The following is an 11,249-nucleotide window of genomic DNA, read 5'->3' as shown; positions in this document are numbered from 1 at the left end:
AGGGACTGGATGTTCAGTTCTTTCTGGCTGCTCCATAGTTAACCTCCTAAAATTTATGTCTGGTAGTGATGTATGAGAATTTTGTTCCTGTTTGTGAATCATGTGAAAGTATCCCAGTTGCAAACCTGAACACGAGCAGGAGTGCTCTTTTTTTCTTTTTTCTTTTCCAGAAATATTAGCAAAAAAACACTTTGAAATTCACATTTTTCAAAAAAAAAAAAAAAAAAAGCATTTTCATGCTTTAGTCAATGGGGAAAATGCACACTTTAGAATCATAGAATAGTAGGGTTGGAAGGGGACTATAAGACCATCGAGTCCAACCCCCTGCTCAGTGCAGGAATCCAAGTCAGAGCATCCCTGACAGATGGCTGTCCAGCCTCGTCTTGAACGCCTCCAATGTGGGAGAGCCCACCGCCTCCCCAGGGAATTGGTTCCATTGTCGTACTGCTCTAACAGTCAGGAAGTTTTTCCTGATGTTCAGCCAGAATCTGGCATCAAGCACAATGGTCCTGGTGGTTCCACAGAGACCTGCGTCCACTCGTGTACTGGTTCCCTCTCTGCAGAATTCCCCTCCAGTTAATGTCAGGCAGGTGTCCATATTGTTCAGCTTCCGGCTTCTTCTAAAGACATTCTCATTAACTAACGTTTCCTAAGTAAAAGACCAGCCATGGTTTTATTGATACAATTGATTTTAATTATTTTAAATACTTCTGTCTTTCGATATATTTTATTATGTAAGTAAGTAAAATAAAATAGATTTCATGTGCAATTGATAAATGCTCATATGCATGCCATGATGAAACATTTTACTGTCTGATGTATGGATATCAGGCTACTGGGAAGAGCAAGGCATTCCTGTAGTCAGTTGGCAACCCTATGCTCAGGAGTTTTGAGGAAAATTATAATTCAAGGAGCGGGTTCACACATCTTGTGTTTCTTGTTCAGTTCTGTCCTCTGTTGGAATGTTTGGTCTAAGAAGACCTATCCCCTCCCCACCCCCACAAAACTTTTCATAAATAGGAATAAAATTAACTGTGAAAATGATCAATTGGAGATGAAAATCAATGATTTAATTATATGTGAAAGTTTAAGCCGATATTCTCCTGCACACTATAAAGACCAATCATTTTTAGTCCATTCAAATCGACAGAAATCCCAAAGTACCATTGTGAATAATCAATGCATTTTCAATCTAGGCCAACAAAGCTTCACTAAGAAAGAATCTGGCCCCAATCTAAGCACCTGGCCTCTCAATACATCACACCTGTGGATCAATCCACCAACCGTGGTGTAAGAACTAATAATGCACACAGCACTGAACTCTTACATTATTATGGCAAGTCCATGGTTTTCCCTTTAATGTCTGCTACAAACAGGTATTGATGTAATCCAGGCCAATTAGGCAGGAAGGACAAGATTTTTTTTAGGGATTTCTATAGGTCATTAGGGATGTATGAGAAATGTGTTTCACTTCACTTTTGATCAGGATTTACCTATTTCACCTTCTGGATTGAACATGGACTCAGACACAACCTGCAGTCAAAGTCAGCCCAGTTTGGAGCAATTTGCTGATTTAAAAAATGCATTCCACAGTCTGTGTACATTTGAAAAAGGCACAGGGAAAAATGCGTATTTTTGAAAAAAACTTGTGCAAACCTGCGTTAATCAATGAAGGAATCAATTGGTTTTCATGTGGAAAGGGGGAAAAATGAAGCTTGTGATGTGGACTCGAGTTGTAATGAGCTTCGAGGTGGAACTTGGAGAACTTTGACAAGCTCGGATTTTGCTTGTACAACCATCCCTATGGAGAGGGGGAAAATGGCTATTTGGGATACTTTCGGACCAGTAGCTGCAGGCAGATGGAGAGGAAGGTGTGTGTGTGTTTTCTCTTCAGCAGTGGTGAGCAACATCCAGAGGTCTGGGGGCCATTCTCCATACTCCCACTGCAGTCTGCAGTGTCCCCCCCCCCCGGGTCAAAATCGCCGTTTTTGCTTCAGTGGTTAAATTGAGCTTGTTTGGAAGATACAGTAAATGTAGTCCTTTCAGCATTCCATAGTAGCTACGGAGAGCCCAAAGAACCAGACTTAGCTTATAAGGAAGTGACATTTGGTTATTTGGGCTCTCTGTAGCCACTATGGGTGCCAGTTTAGTTTTTAAAATAATTGGGATGTACCAAGGTGGCAGCAGGGAGCTTGTACGGCTCACGGGCTTCACAGGAGGAGCCACTGGCCTAGTTTACAAACATGGCTGAATCTTGGCCTACCGCCATCTCCTCAAAATGTCCAATCCAAGGAAGACGTCCAGTAGTTGACCACTGGTGCTGACAAACTCATGAGCCACCCACACATAATGCTCTGCGTTGAGTGCCAGCCAGCACCCATGCGGAGCTCTTGGCAAAGAGGACCACAGTCAGGATAAAAAAATCCTCCACCTTACTTGTGGGCAGAGAAATTTGGGAGACAGTTTCACCGAATTTCTCCAGGGGGAGGAGAAATTCTCCAGCATTTCTCCTGGGTAGGGCTCCCCATTGGCAGGGCTCGTAGCACAGCTGCTTTCTCCTTTGGTCATGGCTTTGGTCTTTTTGTGTGCTGCAGCAACATCAGCTGTCTTGGCCGGCTGGCCTCCAGTTTGCATCCACCACAATGCAGATGGGAGGAGTGTTGTGTTGAGCTCCAGGGATAAGGGAGAGTTACTGCGCTGCCAAAATCTGCCCTCCAGTTTCCTGAAAGTTCCCCCAACTGCCCCCATCCATCGTTCTGCCTCATTCAGGATGTTTTATAATTTATTCTTGTGGTGTTTTTGAGTGTACCTGATCACAGCCAGCCTCCCAGGCTGCCTGCACATCCTGATCTGAAAAAGCCCTATGGGAGGAATTACCTCACGGTGCCTTAAACGGGGCCTACTTGAAATGTAGAAAGCTGGGGAGGCTACAGGCTGCCAGAGAGATGATTGTAAAGTGAAAAGCAGGACACTCATGCACCCTCCTCAGCTGCCTCCTAAGTAAGGTAAGCCCATGAAACCCAAGCCCAACCCATGTGAATTTCCCTGAAATTTCTTCACCATTGAATTTCTTTTCAGAAGTAATTCCTCTATCAAACTGAATGAGAATGGTCAAAAAAATGTTTTCAGCACAGCACTATTCACACCTCCTGGTCTGTTGAGCATATCAGAAACTCAGTCACCCACTGCATTTCGAGCATCCCAAATATATTTCTGATGTAGTTCCCAACTAAAATAATTATAATCACAACAACAACAACAACTAAACCATGTTGAGACAAGCATATTTTAAGAGAAAATGCATCTAGAGTTACGTATTTGGAGTGAAAACACACATTTAAGTGGGAATTTTGAGCAGTTCTTAAAAAAAAGAAAAATAGTAATCACAGATGAGATGAATGTGGAAATGTGGTGGAGCAGAATTATGGGTGAACACATCCAAAAAGTGGCATCAACCAGAAACAGACTGCTTTGCCCATTCCTAACTCAAGTTGGGGACGAATGTCTCTTCCCCTCCCTCCAGTGGTTCTTTGTAAGTCCATGCTGAATATTTATTGGCAAACTTTTTTTTATGAAAAAAGGGGGCACTTAGAGGGATTGTAATAAGAACATAAGAAGAGCCCTGCTGGATCAGACCAAGGGTCCATCCAGTCCAGCATTCCATTCACACAGTGGCCAACCATCTGTCGTCAAACAGGACATGAACACAACATCACCCTCTGCCCATGTTCCCCAGCAACTGGTGTACAACATAGGCTCACTGCCTCTGGTAGTGGAGGTAGCACATAGCCATCAGGACCAGTAACCACTGATAGCCTTCTCCTCCAGGAATTTGTCTTACCCTCAAAGACCCTCCTCCCCCACATTTTTGCTCCTCGTTGCCTCCAGTGTCTACTGCCCCTCTTGGCATGTGTTTCATTCAGCATAATTTCTGTCCACTAGAGCTATCTCTTCCTCACAATGTAATGCCAACCCATGAGGGATCACATTATGCAGATGATATCACAGTGCCAAACAGGTTGACATCAGGACAATATCCCTGAGGGCAAAGTTTCCCTTACCACATCGTACTCTGGAGACACAGGAGGAGGGTATATTGTGTGCGTGCATGCATGCGTGTGTGTGTGAATTTAGGGTATCTAGTGTATTTAGCTGTTTTGGACATCTCAGATACGAGATGGAAATGTGGGGCATAGGTTGTTGTTGTTGTTCAGTCGTTCAGTCGTGTCCAACTCTTTGTGACCCCATGGACCATAGCACGCCAGGCCTTCCTGTCCTCTACTCTCTCCTGGAGCGTGCTCAAGTCCATGTTCATTGCATCGGTGATGCTATCTAGCCATCTCATCCTCTGCCGTCCCCATCTCCTTTTGCCTTCAGTCTTTCCCAGCATCAGGGTCTTTTCCAGGGACTTTTCTCTTCGCATTAGGTGGCCAAAATAGTTGAGCTTTAGCTTCAGTAGCTGTCCTTACAATGAGCACTCAGGGTTGATTTCCTTTAGGATGGACTGATTTGACCTCCTTGCAGTCCAGGGGATTAGTAAGAGTCTTCTCCAGCACGACAGTGCGAAAGCATCAATTCTTCTGCGCTCAGCCTTCCTTATAGTCCAGCTCTCACAGCCATACATTACTACTGGGAAAACCATAGCTTTGATTAGACGGACCTTTGTCGGCAAGGTGATGTCTCTGCTTCTTACTATGCTGTCTAGGTTTGCCATAGCTTTCCTCCCAAGGAGCAAGCGTCTTTTAATTTCATGGCTACAGTCACCATCTGCGGTGATCTTGGAGACCAAGAAAGTAAAATCTGTCACTGCTTCCATTTCTTCCCCTTCCATATGCCAGGAAGTGATGGGGCCAGATGCCATGATCTGAGTTTTTTTAATGTTGAGTTTCAAACCAGCTTTTGCACTCTCCTCTTTCACCCTCAACAAGAGGCTCTTTAGATCCTCTTCGCTTTCTGCCATTAGGGAGGTATCGTCTGCATATCGAAGGTTGTGGATAATTCTCCCAGCAATCTTAATTCAGACCTGTGATTCATCCAACCCGGCGTTTCTCATGATGTACTCTGCATATAAGTTAAATAAGCAGGCCGACAATATGCAGCCTTGTCGTACTCCTTTCCCAATTTTGAACCACTCGGTTGTTCCATGTCTGGTTCTTACTGTTGCTTCTTGACCCTCGTACAGGTTTCTCGGGAGACAGGTAAGGTGGTCTGGTACTCCCATCACTTTAAGAATTTGCCACAGTTTGTTGTGATCCACACAATCAAACGCTTTAGTGTAGTCAATGAAGCAGAAATAGACGTTTTTCTGGAATTCTCTTGCTTTCTCCATGATCCAGTGAATGTTGTAGGGATGTACGAAAGTCACTTACCTTTTTGCAGCTTGGCTACGTGGAGGGGGAGAGGCACTTTGCTTTTCTCTCCGAAATTCAGGCCGGGGGGGAGGCTTCCTGCCTCGCCCGGCCGAAATTCAGGCCGGGGAGAAGCGCCCTGCCTCCCCGGCCGCGAAACAAAAAGTAAAAAAAAAAAAAAAGACCCCGTGATAGGCTACGTGACGATTTACGTAGCCTATCACGACTAGATTTCCAAAGTCAGCCATGATAGGCTACGTAAATCATCACGTAGCCTCTCACGGGTGACTTTGAAAAAAAAAAGCGCGTATGCAAATGGTGGCTCCTATGGGGCGCCGCCATTTGCGTTCCTTATTTTGGCACGTCTAGTCTACGTAAAGATTTACGTAGACTATAGCGAAAATAAGGGCAATGCAAATAGCATGCCCTTATTTTCGCTGTAGTCTACGTAAATCTTTACGTAGACTAGATGTGCCAAAATAAGGAATGCAAATGGCGGCGCACATGGGCCGCCGCCACTTGCGTACGTGCTTTTTTTTTTTTCAAAGTCACCTGTGATAGGCTACGTGACGATTTATGTAGCCTATCACGGCTGACTTTGGAAATCTAGCCGTGATAGGCTACGTAAATCGTTACGTAGCGTATCACGGGTGTGTGTTTATTTTTTTACTTTAGGTTTTTTTTTTTTGCAATGGCGGTGGCGGCAGCAGGTCGGGAGACCGGCCGCCGCCCCCGCCTGCACCGAGCCGCTGCTGAACCGCCGCCGAACCGCCGCCGGGACCCGCCGCCCAGAGGGACATTCGCTGAAGGTAAGTCCTGTCGTGGGGGGGGGGCGGGGGGCCAGCGGAGAATTTCCCAACCAACTTCGGTGGGCCGAATGCGTCGGCGCTCTGCCTCCCGAAGATTCGGGGAGAAATTCTCCGCCATCCCTAGAATGTTGGTGATTTGATCTCTAGTTCCTCTGCCTCTTCGAAACCCAGCTTGTACTTCCGGTAGTTCTCGGTTCGCATACTGCTGAAGCCTAGCTTGTAGGATTTTGAGCATCACCTTGCCGGCATGTGAAATGAGTGCAATTGTGCGGTAGTTTGAACAATCATTGGCGTTGCCCTTCTTTGGAATTGGAATGTAAACTGACCTTTTCCAGTCTTGCGGCCATTGTTGAGTGTTCCAGATTTGTTGGCATATTGAGTGCAGCACTTCAACAGCATCATCTTTTAGGATTTTAAATAGCTCAGCTGGAATACTGTCATCTCCGCTAGCTTTGTTGTTTGTAATGCTTCCTAAGGCCCACTTGACTTCACTCTCGAGGATGTCCAGCTCAAGTTCAGTGACCGCACTATCATGGCTATCAGGGACATTCAGATCTTTCCTGTATAGTTCTTCTGTGTATTCTTTCCACCTCTTCTTCATCTCATCTGCTTCTGTTAGGTCCCTGCCTTCTTTGTCCTTTATCATGCTCTTCTTTGCACAAAACGTTCCCTTGAGATCTCCAATTTTCTTGAAGAGATCTCTAGTCTTTCCCATTCTGTTGTTTTCCTTGATTTCTTTGCATTGTTCATTTACGAAGGCCTTCTTGTCTCTCCTTGCTATTCTCTGGAACTCTGCATTCAGTTGGATATATCTTCCCCTTTCTCCCTTGCTTTTCGCTTCCCTTCTTTCGTGAGCTACTTGTAAAGCCTCATCAGACAGCCACTTGGCTTTCTTGCATTTCTTTTTCTTTGGGATGGATTTCGTTGCTGCCTCCTGAACAATGTTATGGACCTCCGTCCATAGTTCCTCAGGCACTCTGTCTATCAGGCCTAATCCCTCAAATCTATTCCTCACCTCCACTGTATATTCATAAGGGATATGATTTAGGTCATACCTGAATGGTTTAGTGGCTTTCCCTACGTTCTTCAATTTAAGCTGAAATTTTGCAACAAGAAGCTCATGATCTGAGCCACAGTCAGCTCCAGGTCTTGTTTTGACTGACTGTATAGAGCTTCTCCATCTTTGGCTGCAAAGGACATAATCAATCTGATTTCGATATTGACCATCTGGTGATGTCCATGTGTAGAGTCGTCTCTTGTGCTGTTGGAAAAGAGTGTTTGCTATGATCAGCGTTTTCTCTTGGCAAAACTCTATTAGCTTTTGTCCTGCTTCATTTTGTACACCAAGACCATGCCTGTCTGTTATCCTGGTGATTTCTTGACTTCCTACTTTAGCATTCCAATCCCCTATGATGAAGAGGACATCTTTTTTTGGTGTTAGTTCTAGAAGGTGTTGTAGGTCTTCATAGAACCCATCAACCTCAGCTTCTTCGGCATCAGTGATTGGGGCATAGACTTGAATTACTGTGATGTTGAATGGTTTGCCTTGGATTCGTACTGAGATCATTCTATCATTTTTAAGATTCAAAAATACTGCTTTTCCCCAGTACTGCTTTTCCCACCCTTTTGTTGACTATGAGTGCTACTCCATTTCTTCTAAGGGATTCATGCTCACAGTAGTAGATATGATGGTCACCTGAATTAAATTCGCCCATGCCTGTCCATTTGAGTTCGCTGATTCCCAAGATGTCGATGTTCAATCTTGCCATCTCATGTTTGACCACCTCCAGCTTTCCTTGATTCATTGATCTGACATTCCAGGTTCCTAAACAATATTGTTCTTTACAGCATCGGATTTTCTTTTCACCGCCAGACACATCCACAGCTGAGTGTCCTTTCGGCTTTGGCCCAGCCTCTTCACTCTTTCTGGCGCTACTTGGAAATTCCCTCTTCTCTTCCCCAGTAGCATATTGGACACCTTCCGACCTGAGGGGCTCATCTTCCGGCATCATCTCTTTTAGCCTTGTGATATGTTCCATGGGGTTTTCTTGGCAAGAATTCTGGAGTGGGTTGCCATTTCCTTCTCCAGTGGACCACATTTTGTCAGAACTCTCTGCCATGACCTGTCCGTCTTGGGTGGCCCTGCACGGCATAGCTTATGGCTTCACTGAGTTACGCAAGCCCCTTCGCCACAACAAGGCAGTGATCCATGAAGGGGGGGGGCATAGGTAGGTAATGAATAAGAGGTAAGATGGGAAAGACTTCACCACTGTTCATAGCCTCCTCAAATTATCAAAGGGAACAGGCAGGATCTGGCAGTGTTTTTGTACAGGTTCCTTGTCCTGCTCCAATCTTGCTCTCTGTTTCTTCATTCCCACTCCATCTGCCAGCTTCCCTAGCCCTTTGCCTGCCTACAGTGGAAACTGGTGGCTCCAATGTTAGTGGGTCAGTGAATCCGGTCTAGGTTTTAGTCAGAACCAGTCACTTTGGATAGCTCCTTTAGAGTTCTGACTGGTTCTGACTCCATCCAGAGTGGATTCCCCCCCACTGTCATCTGAACAATGAGACTCCACTGTGTGCATCCTTCTTCAAGCCTTCCTTCAGTCAGACATCTTCTTAGCTCATTCCTTGGGCTGACTGTCTAGGTTGACTCTCCTGCAGTTTTGCCTCACTGCTCCCCTGAATTCTGGTACCATCCCTGCTGATCAGCTGCCCAGCATTGGCAGATTGCACCATTCTCTCTGTCTCCGGTGCTGGAACATCTCAGTGCAAACTCCTCAAGATTAGAGGTGTACGAACACCACTCACCCGTCTGGTTCACGGCATCCATGTGGGGGAGGTGATCCATCCCTCCACCCGGAATCCTCCCCGGCTGGCTGTGCTCTGTGGCGAGTCTGTGGAGCCACCGGCCGGGCCTGTCCACAGCTGTACTTCTGTCCGGTGCCGGTCTGCCACTACAAATGGTGTCTGGCATAGCGGATGCCATTTGTGTCCCTGCTTTAGCCATGATAGGCTATGTAAATCTTTACGTAGGCTATCATGGCAAAGAGCAGGGATGCACATGGCATGTGCTATACCGGATGCCATTTGCGGCCACAGACCGGGGCAGCGGACAGCAGCAGACAGACCGGACCGGCAGGTGGCAGGTAGGGTCCATCTGGGGAGAATTTCACGGGGTGGCAGGGGGGAGTAGTCCATTCCTCCATGGACTCCGGGGGAGAATCCTGCCTCATTGGAGTCTGTGGTGGATTTCTCCGCCATCCCTACTCAAGATGCTTGAGGAATTCAGTCTTTGTAATTCCGATACAAACAGATCTGATTCTGGGACCTGTATTAATGAGATCAGAACATATTGATCCACTCCCTTCTGCACTTCCCAAATGTTCTGAGACAGCTCTTGGCTCAAGAACCATAAAATACGGTGGTATTTAAATATGTTTTAAAATGTGTATTTTGAGAGAAAATACATATTGAATAGGTACATTTTGGTGTGGATTCTTTCCTTTAAAAATGCAGATTACTGCAGAAATGGGATGGTGCACAGGTATGGGTGAATACCGCATGCAAATGTGACATGCTTTGGAAATAGAGGGTAAAATACAACTAAAGTCCTACTTAGAGTAGACCCAGTGAAATGAATGGGACTTGTTAGTCATGCCTAACTTAAATCCAATTCATTTCAATGGGTCTATTAGTTGGATTCTAGCCAGACTGTCCCAAGATGATGGTAGACCCACCTATGCATTGGAGTGCATAAAGCAAAACAAAATTCTCACCCGTTTGGCTGGCCAAACTTAATAGTTAGAGCTATTCCCAATATAAGGAGAACTGTGTTGTACTTACTTGCCTGCCATATAGCACTGTTAAAGATGAGGAGCCGATCAAAACAGAGAGGTGGAAACCATAATTTAGCACCACAAACATGGCTGAACACACAGGGATTCGCATCCCAACTTTTAAGAGCTAAGCATTCAAAGCCCTCTGCCTGGATGGACAAATCTGTTAGTTTTGTTTTCTCTCACATGCTTCCCCCCACTTCTAACTGCTGGAGCATCTCCTCTATGAGAGAAGGTTACAACAGCAGGGATTGTTTAGCCTGGAACAAAAGGAGGGTAAGGGGAGGCATGATAGAGGTCTACAAAATTATGCATGGTGTGGAGAATGTGGTCAGGGGGACATTTTTCTCCCTACTAGAACCTGGGGTCATCTCATGAAGCTGATTGGGGGGAGATTCAGGACAGATCAAAGGAAGGGCTTCTTCACACAGTGCATAGTTGAACTATGGAATTTGCTACCACAGGATGTAGCCATGGCCACCCATTTGGATGGCTTTAAAAGGGAGTTGGACAAATTTCTGGAGGAGAAGGCTATCAATGGCTACTAGTCCTGATGGCTATGTGCTACCTCCAGTACCAGAAGCAGTGAGCCTATGTACACCAGTTGCTGGGGAACATGGGCAGGAGGGTGTTGTTGTGCTCATGTCCTGCTTGTGGGTTCTTGGTCAACAGCGTGTTGGCAACTGTGTGAACGGAATGCTGGACTAAATAGACCCTTGGTCTGGTCCAGCACAGCTCTTCTTATGTTCTTATGTAGAGTTCTGTGCATTTTGATACTTTCTTATCACAAAACACCCCCCTTCCTCATCTCACCTGTCCGTACTGTGGACACCGTTGGGCTGCTTGCTGTATAAGGGCCATGCTGAAGAAATGATTCTTGTTTCTCTAGACCAGGCGTGGGCACTCTGATGTCTCCAGATGTTTTGGACCACAACTCCCACAATCCCTTACCACTGACCATGTTGGCTGGGACTGATGGGAGTTGTAGTTGGAAATATCTGGAGGGCACCAGGTTGCCTGACCTATTCTAGACTAAAGCAACACGCATTCCATTCTAACTTTGTAATCCAAAGGCTTATCACTGTAAAAATTGCTGGCTTGGATAATTAACATTTGAAAAGCTAATACTGTGATAAATATCTGGGCTGAATTATTGATAACAGCAGTCAGGGTGTTGTGATGTCTGAGAATGTCCAAATGGGTTTCAGTGGGGGTGGAGTGGGCTTGGAATTCCACATTACCGCAGCAAGCGACAG

The sequence above is a fragment of the Heloderma suspectum genome, chromosome 12, assembly GCF_057233095.1.
Source record: "Heloderma suspectum isolate Gila_16-S chromosome 12, 16-S_ref, whole genome shotgun sequence".
Classification (NCBI taxonomy): Eukaryota; Metazoa; Chordata; class Lepidosauria; order Squamata; family Helodermatidae; genus Heloderma; species Heloderma suspectum.
This window is presented reverse-complemented; position numbering follows the sequence as displayed.